Below are 9,105 nucleotides of genomic sequence, written 5' to 3'. Positions count from 1 at the left end.
ATTGCATTCCTTATTGAAAGCCATCAGTCTGGGTTTGAAGGCCTGAATATCGGCCATTTGCTTTTGCAACTCAGAATCCATTTAAGATTCCTTGATTATTCTTTTGCCAATCACTGGTTCTTCCAGGGCCACTATATTTGGCCTCATCTGTTTGGATATCTCAGTGAGTGCGTCCACTGAGAATGGCTCTTCACTTTGCGCGACAACTTGAGTTCTTCCCCGTCTTGTACCACCCTGACAGGTCCATAGTTTCCTTCGTACATGAACTTTTCCACCGAGTTTGCTTCCGCGACAAAAGGCCTATGATCGCCCTGTACCACCTCTGCTTCGCCTTTGTCATTCCAAAAAATCAGGCATTGATGGAGCGACGAGGGTATACAGCGGCTTCCGTGTATCCAATCTCTTCCTAGGAGCACATTGTAACTAGTAGGGCCATCTATTACAAAGAAGACAGTGGTCCTAGTAGTCGTACCTATAGTTATGTCTAAAGGCATAACTCCCTTGGCTGAAGTTGCTCCTCCATTGAAGCTAGTGAGGATGACTTCTATAGGAATCATATCACCTTCTGTCTTTACGAACTTTCTCATCATCCTGGATGGAATGGTGTTTATAGCCGCTCCATTATCGACAAGCACCTTTGCCACTCGGACGCCGTTAACTAGAGCTTTAACGTATAATGGCCTTAGGTGTTTTGTCAATTTCATGGCTGGCCGTTTCAAAACAACCTTTTCGGCAGCCTCTATTTCTACTTCTTGCTTGTTTTCTGTCGAATTATCCCCTTGTGATAGGTCAACGTGTAGTATGTCACGCTGATCCCCTGTCTCCTGAACTTCCTTCTTACTTTTTTCTAATGCTTCCTCATCAGTTATCCAACCTGTGGGAGGGGGCATTATCCTCGGAGGTGATCCATACTTTTCAGAGCGAGGTACTCTCTTCTTCCTTTTGGGTGTCCCGTATAGTACGTAAAAGTCAAAAGGACGCCCAGATGGCTCCCCCAACAAGTCTACTTCGCAAACTCCCTCTTGGTGTAGTTGCTTAAACAGAGTGTTGCGCGACACTCCCCTCTTTTTCCTTTCTGCTTCTAGGTCGATTTCTTCTTCAATGTCTGTCATCCCATCGTCCTCTTCATCGTTGTAGGCCTCTCCAGAAGTCTGACCTTCTTCACATACCAGCATGCAAGCTTCTCCTTCGTTGTCCTCCCTCTCTTCTTCCTTTTCTTTATTTTTGAATTCATTGGCCAGTAGGTAATTATTGGCTACAACAGGGGGCAACATACCAAATTGGATAGCAAGGGGTTGATCTGGTTCTTCTTCATCCTTTTTGTCCCTCTCAAACCTTGACCTCCCAGAAGAGGTTTCTAGCAGTTCCTTCATTGATTCATCTGTACCAGTCTCTTTACTACCCTTGAGGACGTTCTGATTGGCTACCTTGAGTAATAGAGGCGCTTTGGGATGTGGCATTCCTTGTTGCTGCCTCATCATCCGTCCGTAGTTTTGCTGGAAACGCCTTTGCTGGGTCCTAGTCATCTCATCGAAAGGTATTGCCATTCCTGCACTGTATTGGAATGAATGCCATACATTTGGCCGGCGAGGTTGCGGCCTGAATGTTCTTCCAGTATCTGCTGGTCTGAACTGCCTTTCGAAAGGTGGTTCTCTATAAAATGATGTACCTCGCCCTCTGCCAGGCTGAATGTTTGGGAAGAAGGTAGGGTGATGAGGATGCTGCCATGTCCCTGGTTTCTCTGTGTCTCCATTTACTTCCCTTTTACACCTTGCACACAGGACGTTTTCGTCCTTTTTTGGTTCTTTCCCTTTGATTCGTTCGAAGACACTGGGATGTGTTTTAGTGTCTTCTTCTCCATCGTCTATGACCAACTTGAATTTTGACAACTTGTTCTTGAACCCAGACGTTACCATATTTACCCCAAGTGGCTGTGGGAAAGGATTCTCGTCCACTGCCATCTTTTTCTTATCGTCGAACGTAATTCGTCTTGATTCAATAGCATCCCGCAATACGTGACGGAAAACCAAGCAATTGTTAGTCAAATGTGACCATGCATTATGCCACTTACAATATTTTTTACCCTTTATTTGTTCAGGGTTTGGCAATTTGTGCTTATCGCTCAGCTTTATTTACTTATCCCTATATAATTTATCGAATATAAGGTCAGCTTTGGTCACATCGAACGAGAACGTTCTAGCCTTTATGTTTCCATCCTTTATGGGCTCATCTTTGCCCGATGGTCTAGGCTTGGCCATTATGGGACAAGTATATGTATCCCCTTTTACTAATTCGGCCAAACACATTTCGGCCTGATCGTATGATTCGTCATCGATGGTATGAACGTCAAAATTTGGGTCTCTGTAATAAGTCCCTTTACTAGAATTTTTCATTTGTTTTTCTTCTCTTATCAGTCGCTCATACCTAATCACATTCGCACTCAACTGGAAATGGTCTGGAAATTCCTTGTCCTGGAACTTCTTTTTTAAATCAAAGCTCAAGCAGCCTTGTGCGATCTTGACAAATTCTTTTTCGGGCAGAGGTACAAAACACTTAATTTTAATTTTCATCAAACAAGGGCTAAACTATTAAAAGTGTTTTATTTGGAAGGTCGTCCTACAAAGCACAAGCGTGTTTCTTAGTTGAATAATAGTCCATCCCTTATTGTCAACTAAATTAACTACTTTAATTAGATATAAATGCCAAGTAGTTTATAAGTTTAGACTAGCCAATGTACATAGAAATGTGTTGAAGCATGCTGTATGTACAGAGGTTGATAGAACCTCTTCAGAACACACACAATAAGGAGGTGGGTGGGTTTTGTTTTGTTTTGTTTTTTTCACATGGAAATTAGTAGGCAACATCCTTATTTAGCCGCTGTTTGATGGTACTTATTTTTTTTTTTTAAATGTGTTTTGAATAATGATTTTATGAAAAATGTATGGTTAAAAAGTAGAGAAAAGTTTTAAATTTACGTACAAAATATTTTATTATATGAATGTGTTATTGAAAATTGGTACGAGAATTAAAATGTTTTATCTTAAATAGAGACAATAACTTAATCATAGATTTGTTGTGCCAAACTAAAGAGACGTTTGACATGATATTTGAGACGCCAAAAGATGTTTATGATAATAAGAAGCTATTTTTTATGTTTTAATCATTTTTTAAAAGCACTTCATTTGGCTAAAAAGAGCTATTTGATGTTGTTGGTCTAAAATAATATCCTTAAAAAATTCTTGGGTCGTGTTGCAGGTACAGACCCCTGCCAAACCATACATCGTGGCTCTCGGCGCGATTTTTTTTTTTTTTTTTTTAATTTCATGTGTGGCCGCCCCTAGACCCATGTATGGGAATGCCCTAAACACAGGTCATTTCCCAAAATTCTTTTGCAAAAAGTAGAAATAAAGGACAGAAGTTTGCAAACAAGCACTAATATGTTCTGGAATTGTAATAGGGATTTGTTGACCAAGACTTCTACAAATTTTGATTGGTTCAAACACTATCATTAAAATTATGCCCCGTGTGGGAGCCATTTTCTCAAGAAAGTCATCAATTTTTTGACAGTTGCCAATGAAAAAGATACCCACTTCTGCCTTTTTTTTTACTTCACCAGAAATAAATTATCACCTAAATTTGAAGTCTAGAAGGAAAAGACTATATCACCCCTGTTTTTACTTTGAATTACTTGTACACATTTTCATCAACCACTATGTTTGACTATGTCAAAGAGGGTATATTTGGAAATGGATTTTTAGATGATAATTTATTGATGAGAAAGTCAAAAAATGGCAGCACCGGGACCCACTTTAATTCTCAAATACAATATAGCTGGTATCCCCTCAATTCAAAATATGGGCTCCTTCAAATCAATCTCCATTTCAATTTTCATTTTTTCTCTTGCTTCCCTTATCTTCCACAACACTAACGCAGCCACGTTCATAATCCGTAACAATTGTCCCTTCCCAGTCTGGGCTGCGGCTGTCCCTGGTGGCGGCAGGCTGCTCAACAATGACCAAACTTGGACCATAAAGCCTAGTGCGGGCACTGAAGGGGCTCGAATTTGGGCTCGAACAAGTTGCAACTTTGATGACTCTGGTCGTGGTAAATGTCAAACAGGAGACTGCAATGGATTACTCCAGTGTCAAGGCTATGGTACACCACCTAACACCATAGCTGAATATGCCCTCAACCAATTTAATAACTTGGACTTCTTTGATATATCCCTTGTTGACGGGTTTAATGTGCCGATGGAATTTAGTCCCAATTCCGGTGGGTGCACCCGCGGAATCCGCTGCATTGCTGACATCAATGGTCAATGTCCGAATCAGCTGAGGGCACCCGGCGGCTGCAACAACCCCTGCACGGTGTTCAAGACCGATCAATATTGTTGCATCTCAGGAAGTTGTGGGCCGACCACATTTTCTAAGTTTTTTAAAGATAGGTGCCCCGATGCATATAGTTACCCTAAAGATGATCAGACCAGCATATTTACTTGTCCTAGAGGAACCAATTATCGAGTGGTCTTTTGCCCTTGAAGCAGAAACTCTTTCCATCTAATAAAAATATTATGAGATAAATAATTGAAAAAAATAATGTTTGAGTTCAAATTGGCTGCCGTCTAGTGCAAATGCTGTATGATTTTCGTATATGTATTACAATAGCTATTATGAAGTAGTATCCCTCTCTTCTATAAAAAATAATCTCTTCTGTGTTTGAAAAACAGAAAAAAGGAATAATAATTTCATTAATATCCAATATCTAGTGGTGGATTCAGAATTGGGAAAGACTTTGCTTTCGAAAATATCATTTCTTTTATTGAGAATGATAATTATGAAAAAAGGATATCATGAATAGTACGTCAGACTAAACTTAAAATAAATCAAATAAACTTTCAAACTAATTTAAAATTCCAAACATCTTGAAATGCATGCATTCACATTATAATATTTACAAGTAATTTTTTATTAGTTCTAAGTGATTTGCTCAATTTAGAATGTGACAAGTCATGTAAAACCTTTGTAGACTGTTACTTGTAATACAAATATCCTTCTAAATTAGAGACATTATTTCGATTTTCAATTGAAACTTGTTTGTATGGACGTATTTCATTTTTCAGACTAATATGTATGGATTTCCAAAATAAATATGTTTGATAAATAATTGTTTGCTAACAATTAAAATACATATATATTTTCCAAAACAATCAATTTCAAGAACCGCAGATGAAATTAGGGTTAATCCAAATGGTCATCGAATCTCGCATAATGCTTTTCATTGACCGTTAAACTTTAAAAATAGTTTTGGATGGTCACAAAACTTGCATAATGTCGCATCATAATTAACATGAATTGGTTAATGGAGCATACTTGTTTCCGTAGGAAAGTGTACATACACTAAGAATTTTATTTGAAATCAAGTCACGAGTAGCTAAAATATGTATTAATAAAAAAATAAGAATATATCATTGAATGGATCATAGAACCAATCTTTAATCTATGAATTACAAAAAATAAAATTAACTAGTCGATCAATTATAAAGATAAAAAAATTATTCAACCAATTGTGAAGAAAATGACCATATTTTTTGTCACGTTCGACATCTTTCCATTTTTCCTTTGATTAATTTGTTTTACAACATCTAAATTCAACATCTGCTTCTTTATAATTTAAATTCAAAGTGTTTGAAAATATTATTTAAGAATAGAGCAATTGTTATTATTGTTACAACATACAATATGTTTCCGCGTTAATGGTGTCTCCTAAGTAAAGACAAAATATTTTGAATATCACAAGTACAAGAATTGGTTGCATATGATCAAATCTCAAGAATGGTTTACAAAATAAAATAAACAACAACAACAACAACAACAATTATAGTAATAATACATATCATGAACAATAACAATTTCTCAACTAAGTGCTCTAAGAGAAAAGAAGATGTTGCATACTTGTAGTTTATAGTCACCCTAGATATGCTAACTTGTACATGGATGTCCTACTGTGAATTGCATACTTGGGTTGTTGTTCTATTTTAGTGTAGAATAGAGAATTGAGAAATTATTTGAAAAAGTCTCACTAGACATGATTAAATTGTGACTATGGTTAACTTTCAATTGTTTTAGTTAGGTAGTCTTATCGTGAACCATGTCTTGTAAGCATTTTCTATGCAACAATATCTAGGAACATTACTTTGTGGAGATTTTAAGATTTTATAGTGCAAGTGTACATTTTTTAGTAAAATCTATAAGTTGGGTATCGAGTTAGAATATGGTTTATAGGTAGTCATACTAACAAGTATATTTGAAAATGAGGAATTAACATAAATTCTTATCGTTTCAAACTTAACATTTACATCCTTATTTTAATATTTTCTTGTGGAGTTGGTGAAATAAGAATAATTGACGTAAAATGTCCTTATCGTTTTCCTTCATTGTGTAAATTGTCCATATCTTTTCAATTTTGGCATTTGAACCATCCAATCAACCTTTCTTTACATAAAAAGTCCTTGTAGACTATTTTCTCCATCCAAGTATTGTAAAATAACTAATTTATCCATTCTTTAATAGAGAAAATAGATAGTAAGAACTTTATTGAGCAAAGAAAGGATGATTTGAGGGTCCAAATGTTAAAATTGAAACGATATGGACGATTTGCTCTAATTCTCTATATTGGACGGAAAGATTTGACCAAATGAGACGGAAGTGTCCAACTCCGTAAAAAAAATGTTGAAATGAGAGTGCAAATGCCAAGTTTGGAACGATAGAGAGGTGTTGCGCTAATTACCCTTTCGAAAATCCCTTTTAAGTGCTATTTGTGTCAATGTCCCAAAAGTATTTGCTATCACAAACCCATTAAGTTTGATCCAAAATTAATGTCGACGGATACGGTCACGTGATGGGTTTACCAATTGGGTTAATCCCCTGAAATGAGCTTTTAAGATGGCCCAAAACCAAATAAATAAAATGTAAAAATTTTATTAAATAACTAAATCCCGATTAATAATTTATGTATTTCAAACCAGCAAGCTTAATTATCCATAGAATAGTAAACTAATTATATCCTGTTTTTAGGTATGTTTAACATATTTGGCACTTTCAAATTGAAAGCAAAATATTTTCAGTTAATTCATCGAATTGAACAACTATCTAGTACATTTTGCGGCTTTGACTCAATAATTTGGGACATACTTGATATGTAACATATAGTATGAACACATCATCATAAACACTTTTATTCACAAGATGGTACTGCACGAATAATTTAAATTCCATTAAGCGTGTGGTTTTTAATTTTTGGAGCTTTAGAAGTTAGATTACTAATATCGGAAGAAATTGTTATTGTTATTATTATTTTAGATAAATTAGATTCGATATTGTTACATTTCGACTTTTATTTGCCCAAAGTTAGCATAGTTAGGTATTGAAATATAATTGATCACTTTGAATTTCCGGCCGTCGGTTTCTTAGCCCTAAACGATAATTTATAGAGTTTTTGTCAAATTCTAAGTGTTGCATGATTTATAAAAATTTCAAAGTCTAATATGTCCAACTAATCAAATATATTCGTGCATAAAATGATGAAGAACAAAATGAATTTGGAAAATATATTGTCGTAAATCCTTTCATATCTTATTTTATTAAATAATTTGTAGGGTTCGTGAAATATTCAAAGTAAAATTGTTACAATTTCTAGAAAAATTACATCCATCGCTTCATAGATTTCCAATTTTTTTTTGGAAAAATATTACATTACATCCTAGCAGATAATATCAAGGATTAAGATGGCTGAATAGGTCGACTGTACACCTGGTATAATTCTAGTATCAAGCCACACTCATATGTGAGAGACATTTGAATTTTGGCATAGATATGTAGGCCACATAAAAATTTAGAATTTTACTATTTGTACATCGACGTTGATATGCCAGTGTACACGTTCCTCACATGAGAAAGGGGCCCACGTCCAATAAAAAAAGCTTGAGCCCTTCTGTTGTGAGAGGCGTGTACGCTGTAAACGTCGGTGTAGTTTACGGTGTACATGTAGCACAATTGAAAAACTTAATATTCCTACATTGTGAAAGCATAATAGCATTTATTGACCAAGACTTCGACATCCATACTAAAAAATGTCATCAATAAATTAAGAAAAACATATTTTTGAATTTAGTTTGTTACAAACGGGTGTATATGAGACCATTCTGTTTCGCGCGAGTAGTAGCTAACAATTAAAAAGGGATCAGATGATTGTGTAAGGAACAAACCTCTTGAGACAAAGTCCCAAAAAGGAGTGTTTTATTGACGATGATTTACAATTGGAACTAAACAGAATGTCTCCAAGGGGCGCAAGCATACGAGTACTGAAAGAAATGTTTAAGTTTAAACTAAGAAATTGAAATTACATATTCTCTGTTTGAGAGTGTTTGATTCGGGGTCCTTTCTCTCTGTGTCTTCTCTTCCTTTTATATTCTCTTGATGATTTCTTCATGACAAACTGTTTGGAAATTGTTTGATTGCTTTATAACTACCCACTTTCTTTATGATGGCTAACTTGTCGTGGAACTGCCGTCTCTAACTGCTGCCACTACTCTTTATCGTTCAACTGCCTTCAACTGGGTTCCTTGAATCGTGAAATGTGATAAGGTTACTCAATAACTGCTTCAATAAATGCATTTCTGGATAACCATAACATTTTATGTTTACTAAGATCTTCGGCGATTTGAAGGTATGGGCGAGAACAGGGTCATCGCTCTGGGCGACTGTAAGGCACTCCATTCGCTCAGATCTTGGGCGTCTTGCAAACTTGAGCGATTATGTTATTGTGTTCGTGGGCTTCCACTGTATTCATTAATAATCTTGTCTGGGCCTTTATCCTGAATTCCTCAATTGAGCTTCATTCCTTAAGCTATTTGATTTGGGCTGCACTTTTAGTGTGTCAACAATTACCCCCCAATATGACAGAATTAATACTAATTATTAATCTTTGCCATATTTATTTTGTGTTTTCCCGCAACATTTGAAATTCCCAAGAATTTCAATCATTGTTTCCTTCTATAGCCTGAAAAGGTGCGATGTTGCAAATCCTTATAAACCTCAAAGACACGCC

At 35.9% G+C, this 9,105-nt stretch overlaps 1 pseudogene; it reads left to right on the top strand.

The window, feature by feature from the left end:
* Positions 1 to 3,449: 3,449 nt before the first annotated feature.
* On the top strand, positions 3,450 to 4,680 carry LOC111380490 (annotated as a pseudogene).
* The last annotated feature ends 4,425 nt before the right edge of the window (positions 4,681 to 9,105 follow it).

Source organism: Olea europaea, unplaced genomic scaffold (genome assembly GCF_002742605.1).
Source record: "Olea europaea var. sylvestris unplaced genomic scaffold, O_europaea_v1 scaffold2152, whole genome shotgun sequence".
Classification (NCBI taxonomy): domain Eukaryota; kingdom Viridiplantae; phylum Streptophyta; class Magnoliopsida; order Lamiales; family Oleaceae; genus Olea; species Olea europaea.
The sequence above is the reverse complement of the archived record's forward strand: the minus strand, read 5'-3'. Positions and strand labels throughout refer to the sequence as shown.